Genomic DNA, 13,307 nt, shown 5'->3' on the forward strand with positions numbered 1-13,307 from the left:
ACACACAAACGACAAGACTCAGTTTGGCAGTGCTTACAAATCTAGAATTTATCTCAGGAAAAGGGTACAAGATAGCAACACCATTAATGTAAGGAATGGTATCCCAGCCAAAGGCTGTCACCCTATGTGCACAGAACACCTGGGAACAGGACCTGTTCATGTAGAGAATCTAGATGTGCACACATATTCCCAATGGTTGCAGTCATTTGAGGGTTGGTATTCGTTTAAACAGACAGCTGCTCCATCCAGTACCACCAGCACAGACGGGTTTTTTTTTTTAATACTTGCAGTTCTTTTCCTCTCTGATCAATAACAATCTATACTTTTGGGGGTCTTTCTTTTGACTGATTAAACCATAAGTAATCTATCACTGATTTTTTTTGCCCCTACCAACAAAATGTACCTTTTCTCATGTACCATATATTATTTCTCATGGGAATATAGGTTTGAGGCTTTGTCTCTGTTGTTTCAGGTTCAAAACATCTTGAGAATATAACCAGACTTCTTTTCTTGGGTCACGTACTTTGACAGATACTGGCTCCCAGCAAAAGTAATCTCTCAACAAGGCCCAGGTGTCCTCAGTTGGACATGAGAAAAATATCCCAATGTAGATCATCTATACTCACATAAATAAAGGAAATGGGAATCTGAAGGCATAACCATGTTTGTCCTGGTCCAGACAGTTACACAGTCAGACCTCCCACCTGTTTGTCCATTTTGAGGACATAGACCACGCCTAGAAGTTCACTAGGTACCAGGCTGTCAGCTCACTTTAAAAAAAAATTTGGTGGACTGTATGTAACATAAAATTGACCATTTTCAAGTGTACAATTCAGTGTCATTAAAGTATATTCACAAATGTTGTGCCACTATACATTTCTAGAATTTGTTCATCATCTCAGGCAGAAACTTGGTACCCATTAAACAATAACTCCTCACTCCCCACCCCATACAGTTCCCAGTAACCTCTATTCCACTTTCTGTCCTAATCAATTTGCCTATTCTAGCTCCTTCGTTTAAGGGAAATCATACTATATATATTATTTTGTTTCTGACTTATTTCATTGATCATAATGTTTTCAAGGCTAATCCTTGCTGTTGCAAGTATCAGAATTTCTTTCCTTTTTAAGATTAAATTCCATTCTATGTATATATCAGACTTAAAAAATTCAGACTTAAATTGAAGAAAGTAGGAAAACCACTAGACCATTCAGGTATTACCTGAATCAAATCCCTTACAATGATACAGTGGAAGTGACACACAGATTCAAAGGATTAGATTTGATAGACGGAGTGCCTGAAGAACTGTGGACGGAGGTTCATGACACTGTACAGGAGGCAGTGATCAAGACCATCCCCAAGAAAAAGAAATGCAAAAAGGCAAAATGGTTGTCTGAGAAAGCCTTACAAATAGCTGAGAAAAGAAGAGAAGCTAAAAGTAAAGGAGAAAAGGAAAGATATACCCGTTTGAATGCAGAGCTCCAAAGAATAGCAAGAAGAGAAAAGAAAGACTTCTTCAGTGATCAGTGTAAAGAAATAGAGGAAAACAATAGAATGGGAAAGACTAGAGATCTCTTCAAGACACTTAGAGATGCCAAGGGAACATTTCATGCAAAGATGGGCACATTAAAGGACAGAAATGGTATGGACCTAACAGAAGCAGAAGATATTAAGAAGAGGTGGCAACAAAACACAGAACTATACAAAAAAGATCTTCATGACCCAGATAACCACAATGGTGTGATCACTCACCTACAGCCAGACATCCTGGAATACGAAGTCAAGTGGGCCTTAGAAAGCATCACTACAAACAAAGCTAGTGGAGGTGATGGAATTCCAGTTGACCTATTTCAAATCCTAAAAGATGATGCTGTGAAAGTGCTGCACTCAGTATGCCTGCAAATTTGAAAAACTCAGCAGTAGCCACAGGACTGGAAAAGGTCAGTTTTCATTCCAATCCCAAAGAAAGGAAATGCCAAAGAATGTTCAAACTACCACATAACTGCACTCAATCTCACACACTTGCAAAGTAATGCTCAAAATTCTCCAAGCCAGGCTTCAACAATACATGAACAATGAAATTCCAGATGTTCAAGCTGGATTTAGAAAAGGCAGAGGAACCAGAGATCAAATTGCCAGCATCCATTGGATCATCAAAAAAGCAAGAGAGTTCCAGAAAAACATCTACTTCTGCTTTATTGACTACACCAAACCTTTGACTCTGTGGATCATAACTGTGGAAAATTCTTAACGAGACGGGAATACTAGACCACCTTACCTGCCTCCTGAGAATTCTGTATGCAGGTCAAGAAGCTACTGTTAGAACTGGGCATGGAACAACAGACTGGTTCCAAATAGGGCAAGGAGTACACCAAGGCTGTATATCGTCACCCTGCTTATTTAACTTATATGCAGAGTACATCATGAGAAATGCTGGGCTAGATGAAACACAAGCTGGAATCAAGATTTCTGGGAGGAATATCAATAACCTCAGATATGCAGATGACACCACCCTTATGGCAGAAAGTGAAGAGGAACTAAAGAGCCTCTTGATGAAAGTGAAAGAGGAGAGTGAAAAATTTGGCTTAAAACTCAACATTCAGAAAACTAAGATCATGGCGTCTGGTTCCATCACTTCATGGCAAATAGATGGGGAAAAAATGGAAACAGCAAGAGACTTTATTTTTCTGGGCTCCAAAATCACTGCAAATGGTGACTGCAGCCATGAAATTCAAAGACACTTGCTCCTTGGAAGAAAAGCTATGACCAACCTAGACAGCATGTGAAAAAGCAGAGACATTACTTTGTCAACAAAGGTCTGTCTAGTCAAGGCTATGGTTTTTCCAGTGGTCATGTATGGATGTGAGAGTTGGACTATAAAGAAAGCTGAGTGCCGAAGAATTGATGCTTTTGAACTGTGGTATTAGAGAAGACTCTTGAGAGTCCCTTGGACTGCAAGGAGACCCAACCAGTCCATCCTAAAGGAGATCAGTTCTGGGTGTTCATTGGAAGGACTGATGCTGAAGCTGAAACTCCAATACTTTGGCCATCTGATGCGAAGAACTGACTCATTGGAAAAGCCCCTGATGCTGTGAAAAATTGAAAGCAAGAGGAGAAGAGGATGACAGAAGATGAGATGGTTGGGTGGCATCACCAACTCCATGGACATGAATTTGAGTAAGCTCGGGGAGTTGGTGATGGACAGGGAAGCCTGGTGTGCTGCAGTCCACGGGGTCACAGAGAGTCGGACATGACTGTTGACTGAACTGAACTGAACTGATGTTTATATCATTTTGTTGATGCACCTGTGGTGGATATCTAGGTTTCACTGCCTTTTGGTTCTTGCAAATAATGATGCAATGAACATTGTTACACAAGTATGTTTTAGTTCCTGCTTTTAATTCTTTTGAGTGTGTACCTAAGAAGAGATTTGTTGGATCAAACGATAATTCTATGTTTAACTTTCTAAGGCCAAACTGTTTTCCACATCGGTCAGATCACTTTGTTGGCTGTTTAAAAGAGGAAAAGGTTTTGGCAAACATGTACTTTGCCCCAAGGATTGTGTGAGTCAGAACTGAGAGACAGTTATTCCCTTGTTCTAAGCTCCTCAAAAAGCATCCACATTATCAACAATTTATTCTCTCCCTCTCCTTCAGCAGCAAGCTCATCTTCTTCCATATATCATTAATTCCAATCCATTTTCCCCTCTTTGAAGCAGGACCTTCTGATTCCACACTGGGCAAGTTGTATGGCTGCTAGCAAGAGGAAGAGTCTCAGAAGGGCCTCCATGTCATTTCATCCTGAGGTTCTGATTGGATAGATGCAGAGTAATACAACTATCCTGACCATGGCAATAAAACATTCTCTGTTGTCAGCTCCAGCATGGCAGAGTGTGGGGAAAGGACCATAAGTCCCATGAATCATTTGGAATTCTTGCAGTTAAGTCACAATTAATAGAAGTGGTATCTTGTGAAGAAATATTCCAGCCTCTGGAGCCCTTGACTGTAGTTCCAACACAGAGACAACCAGGTCCGATATTGAAGAAGAAAATTTTATCAATATGAAAAAGTTCAATGAACTGGGGTACAGCAGGGAAGATTCCAAAGTTTCTCTGTCATGCCCTTTAACCCCAGTTCCACCGTAAGAGCATAGTGATAAGGGAGACACCAGCACAGTGTACTTTAAAAAAAATCATGTATTCCAACTTTCCACCAGACTTTTGTTTAAAAAAACAAATATTCGTTTTTATTTATTTGGCCATGCAGGGTCTTAGTTGTGACATTCGGGATCTAGTTCCCTGACCAGGGATCAAACCGAGGGCCCCTGCATTGAGAGCTCAGAGTCTTAGCCACTGGACCACCAGGGGAGTCTGCAGACTTTCATTTTTAAAGGTTACTTATTTATGTTTTGGCTGCACTGGGTGTCTGTTGCTCCTCAGGCAGATGCAGAGAGCAGGGACTGTTCTCTACTTGCGGTGCATGAGCTGCTGATTGCGGTGGCTTCTCTGGTTGCGGAGCTCGGGCTTCAGTAGTTGCAGGTCCCGGGCTCTCGAGGTTGGGCTCAATAGTTGTGGCACGTGCACTTAGCTGTTCCATAGCACGTGGGACCCTCCTGTAGGGAGGATCTTGTAGGGAGGATCCTGTAGGGATCCTGTAGGAATGGAACCTGTATCCCCTGCAATGGCAGGCAGATTGTTTACCACTGAGCCACCAGGGAAGCCCTCAGATTTTTATTCTGATCCCTCTCAGGAGCATCCCCATAGCTCCCTGGATTAATTCTGTTGCCTTCCCCCCTCCAGGGGCTCACAAGCAGGCTTAGGCAGTGCTGTGACTGCTCTTGTACCCAATAGAACTTGAGGACTTATTTCTCTACCCCTGGTCATTTCACCCACATGTGAGTAAAAGGCCTTAGGAACCCCACAGGGATTTGGTTCAAGAGACCCCAGCGTGGGACTTCCCTGGAGATCCAGTGGTTAAGACTTTGCCTTCCAATGCAGGGGGTGCTGGTTCAATCCCTGGTCAGGGAGCTAAGATCCTACATGCCTCACAACCAAACAACCAAAACATAAAACAGAAGTAGTATTGTCACAAATTCAATGAAGACATTTTTTTTTTAAGCAGTATTGTAACAAATTCAATGAAGACTTATTTTTTTTTAAGTCTTGGGCTTTCCTAGTGGCTCACTTGGGCTTCCCTAGGGTCTCAGCTGGCAAAGAATCCACCTGCAATGTGGGAGACCTGAGTCCCTGAGTTGGCAAAATCCCCTGGAGAAGGGAATGGCTACCCACTCCAATATTCTGGCCTGGAGAATTCCATGGACTGTATAGTCCATGGGGTCGAAAAGAGTCAGACATTTTAGTAAAAGTGAGTGACTTTAACTAAAAAAAAATGGTCCACATCAAAAAGGCTAAGGTCCACATCTTAGCCTTTATGCCAATCTCCCTCCGTTATGGCCTTGATTTTTTTTTAACTAAGAAATGTCAATTATTTTAAAATTAGAAATGATCTCAATCTTAAGGAAAATTAGCAACTATGAGACAAAGAACTACTGCCTTTATATTAAAAGTGGGTATTTTGGAGTTTGATGCCGTAGGCTCGTTGGAATCCTTTTCTTTCAGGAATTTCTCTAAGCCTTGGAATTTTATATCCTAGGGGCTTTGAGAAGACTTAGTTGTGGGAAACTCAGATTCCTGTAAAATTTCTCTCAAGGTTACAATGGCACTTTGTCTATTTCCTCCTTTTTTATTTTCATTTAAACATTAACTGTCTAAAGATTTTCACAGGATTAGCGCCTTGAAAGTTACTCCCTGCCCTGTTTTGATTTTCTTTTGTAAAGTCTTAATGTTTTGAAAACAGCTTTATTGAGAGATAATTCATATACCACACAATTCATACAGTTAAAATGTACAGTTCAGTGGTTTCCATTATATTCACAGACTTGTGCAACCATGACCACAATAAATTTTTGAACATTTTCATTGTCCCCAAAGAAACTCCCCTTTACTTATCACCCTTCAATTGCCTCCCACCAGCCTTTAGTCTACTTTCTGTGTCCATAGATTTGCTTATTCTGGACACTTCATGTCAATGGAATCATATAATCCATGGTCTTTTGTTTCTGGCTCCTTTCACTTAGTATGTTTCCAAGGTTCATCTATATTACAGCATGTGTCAGTACTCTCTTCCCCTTTATGGGTGAATAATATTCCAATAAAGGACAGAAATGGTAGGGACCTAACAGAAGCAGAAGATATTAAGAAGAGGTGGCAAGAATACACAAAAGAACTGTACAAAAAAGATCTTCACAACCCAGATAATCACGATAGTGTGATCACTCACCTAGAGCCAGACATCCTGGAATGTGAAGTCAAGTGGGCCTTAGGAAGCATCACTACAAACAAAGCCAGTGGAGGTGATGGAATTCCAGTTGACCTATTTCAAATCCTGAAAGATGATGCTGTGAAAGTGCTGCACTCAATATGCCAGCAAATTTGGAAAACTCAGCAGGGGCCACAGAACTGGAAAAGGTCAGTTTTCATTCCAATCCCAAAAAGGCAATCCCAAAGAATGCTCAAACTACCACACAATTGCACTCATCTCACACACTAGTAAAGTAATGCTTAAAATTCTCCAAGCCAGGCTTCAGCAATACGTGAACCATGATCTTCCACATGTTCAAGCTGGTTTTAGAAAAGGCAGAGGAACCAGAAATCAAGTTGCCAACATCTGCTGGATCATCGAAAAAGCAAGAGAGTTCCAGAAAAACATCTATTTCTGCTTTATTGATTATGCCAAAGCCTTTGACTGTGTGGATCACAATAAACTGTGGAAAATTCTGAAAGAGATGGGAATACCAGACCATCTGACCTGCCTCTTGAGAAACCTGTGTGCAGGTCAGGAAGCAACAGTTAGAACTGGACATGGAACAACAGACTGGTTCCAAATAGGGCAAGGAGTACACCAAGGCTGTATATCGTCACCCTGCTTATTTAACTTATATGCAGAGTATATCATGAGAAATCTGGGCTTGAGGAAGCACAAGCTGGAATCAAGATTGCCGGGAGAAATATCAATAACCTCAGATATGCAGATGACACCACCCTTATGGCAGAAAGTGAAGAAGAACTAAAGAGCCTCTTGATGAAAGTGAAAGAGGAGAGTAGAAAAGTTGGCTTAAAGCTCAACATTCAGAAAACTAAGATCATGGCATCTGGTCCCATCACTTCATGGCAAATAGATTGGGAAACAGTGGCTGACTTTATTTTTCTGGGCTCCAAAATCACTGCAGATGGTGACTGCAGCCATGAAATTAAAAGACGCTTACTCCTTGGAAGGAAAGCTATGACCAACCTAGACAGCATGTGAAAAAGCAGAGACATTACTTTGTCAACAAAGGTCTGTCTAGTCAAGGCTATGGTTTTTCCAGTGGTCATGTATGGATGTGAGAGTTGGACTATAAAGAAAGCTGAGTGCCGAAGAATTGATGCTTTTGAACTGTGGTATTAGAGAAGACTCTTGAGAGTCCCTTGGACTGCAAGGAGCTCCAACCAGTCCATCCTAAAGGAGATCAGTCCTGGGTGTTTATTGGAAGGACTGATGCTGAAGCTGAAACTCCAATACTTTGGCCACCTGATGCGAAGAGCTGACTCACTGGAAAAGACCCTGATGCTGGGAAAGATTGAGGGCAGGAGGAGAAGGGGATGACAGAGGATGAGATGGTTGGATGGCATCACCGACTCAATGGACATGGGTTTGGGTGGACTCTGGGTGTTGGTGATGGACAGGGAGGCCTGGTGTGCTGCAGTTCACGGTGTCGCAAAGAGTTGGACACGACTGAGCGACTGAACTGAACTGAACGGAACTGAACTGAATATTTCATTGCATGGATATAGCCCATTTTGTTTATCCATTCATCATTTGGTGAACATTTGAGCTGTTTCCACTTTTGGGCTATGATATCGCTGTTGTGAACATCTGTGTACATATTTTTGCGTCGACATGTCTTCCAGTCTGTTGAGTCTCTAGGAGTGGAATTACAGGGTCAAATACGAACTCAATGGTTAACTTTTTGAGGAATTGACAATCTGTTTTCCTAAGTGGCTACACCATCTAACTTTAAAAAAAAAAATTCCCAGTGGGGTCACTGGGATAAAGACTTTGAGGCTCCTTCTTTCACATTCTCCGTGGACTCAGTAGTAAAGTAGTAGATGGTGCCAATGCCGGTGGGATTCCTTCCATTATGGTTTTGGTTACAGCCTGGGTGACTTGATTCCATAATTATATACATAGCCCAATCCTGGCTGCACCTGCAGTGTTTCGGCATCTTCAGTTTTTGTGGATAAAGGGAGGGGCAATAAAGTTACCCTCCTCTGGATATGTATGAAGGGACCCTTTTCTTCATCCATTCCGTTAATCTAGGGGCTTCCTCATGAACCATCCTCACAAAGGTATTAGCCAACAGAGGATGGGGTGGGGGTGGCCCAGATACTCCCCCTCTGGCTAGCAGACTTCAAAGCAGGGACAGAGACCCACTTCTAAAGGTATCGGGAGGGTCATTTCCACAAATGTTTATTAGGATGATGTCTGTGATGATCTACAAAATGTCTCCATTCCTTTACTGAATAATCCCTTATTTCCATGGTTTCCTGCCCTCCACTCTCATCTTGCCCCACTTGAATTATCTTCTGAGTCGTCATGGGTGTCACAGGCTTAGCTGATTCATCAAAAATTATACCGGAAAAAAAAAATTATAGCGAGCGCCAGCCAGAGAGGGCAGAACTCAACCCATGGAGATTCTGAGTTTGCTTTCATTTGGCTACTGCTCAAAGCAACAACCATGGGACTGAATTTGTAGCTGACTTGACATCGGTTTGCATTTCCCTTCTGATCCATTTAAACTCCTGGAGTTTGGATTCTTTCATTTTTAGATTTCACTGGATAGTCTTATTATTAATAAGTATCTCATTTCAAAATCTGTGCTATTTCAAACCAAGGATGGCTTGTTCATTTTCATCTGCTTTATCAGAATTATCTTTTTTTAGGAGCTGTGTTTATTTATTTATTATTAAGTTATTTATTATTGGCTGCATCTGGCCTCAGCTGCAGCACGCGGGACCTTTGTTGTCTCACGCAATGAACGGTCTCTAGTTGTGGCTTAGTTGCCCAGTGGCATGTGGGATCTTAGTTCCCTGACCAGGGATTGAATCCGAGTCCCCTGCATTGCAAGGCAGGTTCTTAACCCCTGGATCATCAGGGAAGTCCTATCCTTTCCTTTTTAAATAATGCCTTAGCTGTTAAGAATGAGGAGGCTTTCAGTAAGTCCTACTTCAGACACCAGCTGCATAAATGGTGGCAATTAAGAAGGAGAAGGGATAGGCTACCCACTCGTGTTCTTGGGCTTCCCTTGTGGCTCAGCTGGTAAAGAATCTGCCAGCAATATGGGAGACCTGGGTTCAATCCCTGGATTGGGAAGATCCCCTGGAGAAGGGAAAGGCTACCCACTCCAATATTCTGGCCTGGAGAATTCCATGGACTATAGTCCATGGGATCACAAAGAGTCGGACACAACTGACAGACTTTCACTTTCACTTAACAGGGTTCAGTTGCTCAGGAAACTCACGGGGCAATGCTACAGTTTATTACAGGAAAAAAAATAAACAGCAACAGTATTAAAGTAAGGACATGCAGTATAGCCAAAGGCTATTCCATAGCAAAAGGCATGGAAAGACCAGGTCCTATTGTCCATTTTTTATAAGAACCAAGACAGAAATCACTTTTTCTTTTGGATCAGGAACCATCAACATGTGCATGAAAACTTTGGAACAGGGAGCCCAAAGCAGAGTCCTTTAAAGATCTTGCCGTCACATAGGCACATTCCCCAATGGCAGAGGCCTCTGTGGAGCCTCAAGAAGACCAGGTGTAAATTATCAGTCTGATTAGTATCAATAAATAATGCTGAGAAGCTGACATAAACTATTCTAAAGCTCCTTGAACCCAAGGGTTACAAAGCAACACTTCATCAGTATGATGACCAGGGGTTGGGATCCTGCTTGAACTTTCACAAAACAGTTAAAGTTTCTTGTGGTCTTACCATGGTTAACCGTCACAGCACATATCTTATCTTTTGACAGCATTTTACAGTTTACAGAACATTTGGAGGATTTTTTGTTGTTGTTGTTCTGTCGCTAAGTTGTGTCTGACTCTTTGTGACCCCATGGACTGCAGCACGCCAGGCTTCCCTGTCCTTCACCATCTCCCAGAGTTTGCTCAAACTCATGTCCATTGAGTCTGTGATGCCATCCACCCATCTCATCCTCTGCCACCCCTTTTTTCTCCTGCCCTCAATCTTTCCCAGCATCAGGGTCTTTTCCAGTGAGTTGGCTCTTTGCATCAAATGGCCAAAGTATTGGAGCTTCAGCTTCAGCATCAGTCCTTCTAATGAATATTCAGGGTTGGTTTCCTTTAGGATTGACTGGTTTGATCTCCTTGCAGTCCAAGGGACTCTCAAAAGTCTTCTCCAGCACCACAGTTTGAAAGCATCAATTCTTCGGTGCTCAGTTTTCTTTATGGTCTTCGACTTGAGTAAGTGGATGTTATCTTCTCCACCTTAGGAATGAAGAGCCTGAGGTTCGGAGTATTTGTGACTTACTCAAAGGGATCCACACAGTGAACAGCAAAGCCAGGACTAGACCCCAAATCCCACCTCCAGCCAGAGTCTCCTGCTCTCCTTTCTGCTGTCAAGGTATACCTTCTCTCCCAGCAAATTGTTTATCCTCAGTGAGTCCCTCATCATTATCACCAATGACATCCTTTTCTATCTGTTGGAATTCATATTTTTTCTTTTATAAAATGTTTACTGTTCTTTCACTTATGCAACAAGTATTTATTGATTCTGATATTTCATTGAGTGTAAGATGTTCATTGATTCAATAACAGCTTTTCAGAAAAAGAATTAGAAAGTGCATATGAAAACAGTGGAGTTAAAATGTTTTTATTTCTTTTTGGACTTCAATGCACAGAATTGACATGACTTATTTTTAATTTATAACAGCATATATTTATCCTGACACAATGACCTACCACACTGCTCTTCACTTTCACAATCCAGGTTTAAGTTTTCTTTTTTTTTTTTCAGGTTTAAGTTTAATCCATATTCACCAACTGATTTAAAGAACCTACGACCACTTGTAGCTATTCATTGCTTGCATTGGCATACTTGTCAAAGCCTCCGCTTGTAATCTGATTGACTTTACCAACTTTAAGGTTGAAAGTATAATCTTGAGGATGAAAATTTTATCTTTGGTTTAATTATTTTCTACTGGAAGTTAAGCAGCTTCTTTTGAAAGCCAGCTGAAAGCTATTAATACTTTTGTCAAAGATAAGTGTTTCAGGGTACAGTCATTCTGTTTCACGACTCTTGAATGACTTCACAGTGGCATCTCCTAGGTTTGACCTACTTTAACATACTTAGCAGCTTCTGCTGCCTTTGTCACATATAAACCATCTTCACACTCAACAACTTTCTAGTTCAATGGTGAATCACAGGGTTTTCTATTTTTATTAGCTATCTAGTAGATACAAAATAAAAATTTTAAGTTACACATAAAATATAAACAATGACTTAAATTTGTTAAATAGCTGTGTACTCATGACCCTTTTTAAGATAGGGAACATTCCCATTACCTTTGACTTAGCTTGTGTGCTCTTCCCCTAGTCCATCATTTTAACACTTAGCATGAAGACTGTGCATCTTTTTCTTCATGATTAATTGTTTAAAATTTTTATTTAATTTTATTTTTGGTTATTCTGGGTCTTCATTGCTTTGTGCCGGCTTTCTCTAGTTGCAGTGAGCGGGGGTTACTCTTCATTGCGGTGCACAGGCTTCTCATTGCGGTGGTTTCTCTTGTTGCGGAGCATGGGCTTCAGCAGTTGCAGCACGCAGGCTTCAGTAGTTGAGGCTTGCAGGCTCTAGAGCAAAGCCTCTGTAGTTGTGGCTTAGCTGCTTCGTGGCATGTGGAGTCTTCCCCGACCAGGGATCAAACCTGTGTCCCCTGCGTTGGCAGGCAGATTCTTACCCACTGCGCCACCAGGGAAATCCTGTGCATCTTTTTCTCATGCTTTTTTGTCAGAGTTCTACCAATTATGTATACATTGCTAAACAATATGTCCATTATATTAGCATGTTTGGAAACTTTTTTTTTTTACAATGGAATTATGCTTCAATGTATCACTGTGTGACTTGGTCCCTGAGATTGAGCTTCTTTGCTGTGTCAGCAGTTTTCAATTATTTTTCACTGCTCTTTTGTATTGTATTTGACTATATATGAATATAGCTGAGGTTTACAGGCTTGCATTTGACTGTATAAGCATTTGTTTTCCCCCTTCCCTTAATTCTTAGCGATTACAAATAGTGGTCTGGCGGGGGGGGGGGCGGGGGGGGAGACTCAAGAGGGAAGGGATATACTATGCATAGTAGTGAAGTGAAGTCGCTCAGTCGTGTCCGACTCTTTGCGACCCCATGGACTGTAGCCTACCAGGATCCTCAGTCCATGGGATTTTCCAGGCAAGAGTACTGGAGTAGGTTGCCATTTCCTTCTCCAATACGTATGCATACATATGCCTAATTCACATTGTCGGAGAGCAGAAACCAACACAATTGTAAGGCAATACATATGCCAACAACAACCACAACAAAAAACAACAAAAAATAGTGGTGCTATAAACGTACCTAGGTCAATTTGTGCAGACGTCCAAGTGTTTCTCCAGGGTAACAACTCCGGAGATAATGTACATCTTCAAATTTACTGGACAATGCCAATTTATTTTACAAAAATATCTAAGATCATTTTAAAAATTCATTTCATAATTTTGATTGTAGCAAGGGATACTTTTATCAGCAATGATTAATCCCGGAGCAGAGAGACACACAGACACACACGCACACCCGCACACCATTTACACGCATGCACACACTTTACACACACACCCATCAAACACTAAACATCATATACATGCACTGCCTGCAGCCTCGTACAAAAAGCACACGGACACTCAGATCCACAAACATGCACCACGCACGCATACTCCGCACACTCATTACACACTACTCTTACACAGAACACGCAAAAGAACGTCCCGCACTCCACGCTTGCACGCACGCAGCCCACGTGCTCACCCGAGGCCCCCCCCCCCCCACGTGACCCAGCCAGGAAGCGTGGCCTCCGCCTCTGGCGACTGAGGAGTCTTGTCCCCGCCGCGCCGCCGTCGGACGGCAGGTGTCGGAGGTCAAGGCGGCGTGGCCGTGGCGTT

The sequence above is a fragment of the Cervus canadensis genome, chromosome 32 (genome assembly GCF_019320065.1).
Source record: "Cervus canadensis isolate Bull #8, Minnesota chromosome 32, ASM1932006v1, whole genome shotgun sequence".
NCBI lineage: Eukaryota > Metazoa > Chordata > Mammalia > Artiodactyla > Cervidae > Cervus > Cervus canadensis.